At 37.7% G+C, this 1,985-nt stretch overlaps 1 protein-coding gene across 1 annotated transcript in view; it reads right to left on the bottom strand.

Annotated features, from left to right (window-relative positions):
• Window positions 1–1,338, bottom strand: part of LOC106869214 (trypsin) — a 20,012-nt gene extending 18,674 nt beyond the window's left edge. Inside the window, exon 1 of the mRNA XM_014914861.2 lies at window positions 1,094–1,338. The gene's annotated coding sequence lies outside the window, so the exon portion shown is untranslated. The remainder of the gene's footprint in view (window positions 1–1,093) is intronic.
• Between the last annotated feature and the right edge of the window lie 647 nt (window positions 1,339–1,985).

Below are 1,985 nucleotides of genomic sequence, written 5' to 3'. Positions count from 1 at the left end.
GTGTGTGTGTGTGTGTGTGTGTGTGTGTGTGCATGTGCATGTGTGAGTGTGGGTGATGCCTGTATACATGTGTTTGTGTATGTGCATATCGTTTATCTTTTATTCTTTTACTTGTTTCAGTCATTAGACTATGGCCATGCTGGGGCACCACCTTGAAGAGTTTTTAGTAAAATGAATCAACCCCAGCCCTTTTTATTTTAAGCCGAACCATTAAGTTACGGGGACATAAACACATCAACACTGGTTCTCAAGTGGTAGAAGGGGACAAACACAGATACAAAGACACACACACACACACACACATAAATACATACGCATCATTGCTGTTATGCAAAAGTGTTGTAAGTATAAAACATTTTGAGAAAATGAAAAAATAGTTTCACCATTCCATAGCAAAGCCGTTGTTCTACTACACTTTGATAATTTTTGATATCTTGGCATCTGAAGCAGCTGGAGATACGATAGTTTAACAAAAACCACCGGCATTGCAAGCAAATATAAATATTGAAAAAAAACCGCCAATTTTGGACATATGACTGTTTAACATAATAGCAACTATATATATATATATAAATATATGACGGGCTTCTTTCAGTTTCCATCTACCAGATCCACTCACAAGTGTCTTCTACTATAGCTCGAGGCTATAGTAGAAGACACTTGCCCAAGATTCCACAAAGTGGGACTGAACCCAGAACCATGTGGTTGGGAAGCAAATTTCTCACCACCTGGCCAAGTGTACACCGATGTGTATGTGTGTGTGTATTATTTGCATTTGTGTTTATGATTGTATATGTTTCTGTATCTGCATATACAAGTGCAGGTGTTTCTAAGCATGTGTATGAATATGTGTGTATATGCGTGTGTGTGTATATATATATGTATGTATGTATGTATGTATATGTATATGTGTTTGTATCCATGAATGTGTCTGTTATAGCATATATTTCTTCAAATGTAACATGCATAAAAAGTACTTGTCTCACCGTGACTCTCACCTATGAAACACAAAGTAAGAAATATATAAAAAAAAGAAAAGAGTAAGGCTTAAGAAAGGGCCAGAAAACCCCAAAAGGGTAAACATTCAACTCACCCACTCTTCAGATGACCACTGTATGTATGTATGTATGTATGTGTGTGTATGTATGTGTATGTGTGTATGTGAGTGTGGAGTATGGAGGATGAGTGACAAACAGACAGACTGATTGACAGAGAAAGAGAGAGAGAGAGTGTGTGTGTGTGTGTGTGTGCGTATGTGTGAGAGAGAGAGAGTGTGATGGATGTGTGAATTGTCAATGACTGGGTCTGTTGTCTTCTGTCAGAGAGAGAGTCAGGAGAAAGTAGAGTGAGGAAGAAGGAAGTACAGTGATGTTTTGGGGTTAAAAAAATGGTGGGTAAAGTGGTTGTATTAGAGATGGTGGTGGTGGTGGTGGTGACAGTTGTGGTAGAAGTGATAATAATGGTAGTGGTGGTGGTGGTGGTGGAGGCAGTGAGGAATTAGTCTATCATTGAAGGAGGGAAGGAAGAGACATCTTATTGCAAATAGTTTTAGATGTGTGTCTGTGTGCATTTGTCTGTGTACTTGTGTATGTATGTGTGTATGTGTGGATGTGTGTATGTGTTTGTGTGTGTGCATGTGCGTGTGTCCACGTGTGCATTTATATCTCTATCTATCTATCTGTCTATCTATCTATCTATCTATCTATCTATTGGGTCATCCCATAAATAATGCAGTTTTTTATACTTCTTTTATTTTCCAATATTAAGATAAACAAAGTTCTTTTTTAATCTAAAATATACTCTCCTTCATTTTCTGCAATGCTCTTCCATCTATCTGGTAGACTTGCAAGACCCCTTTTCCAAAATTCACTTGTCTGTGACAAAAAATACTCCTCCAGTACTGTCCTCACCTTGTCTACAGAATTCATATTTTTTGCATCCAAATGATTTTGAAGACTGCAGAATAAATGATAATCAGATGGAGC

This window comes from Octopus bimaculoides, chromosome 20 (assembly GCF_001194135.2).
Source record: "Octopus bimaculoides isolate UCB-OBI-ISO-001 chromosome 20, ASM119413v2, whole genome shotgun sequence".
NCBI classification, from domain to species: Eukaryota; Metazoa; Mollusca; class Cephalopoda; order Octopoda; family Octopodidae; genus Octopus; species Octopus bimaculoides.
The sequence above is the reverse complement of the archived record's forward strand: the minus strand, read 5'-3'. Positions and strand labels throughout refer to the sequence as shown.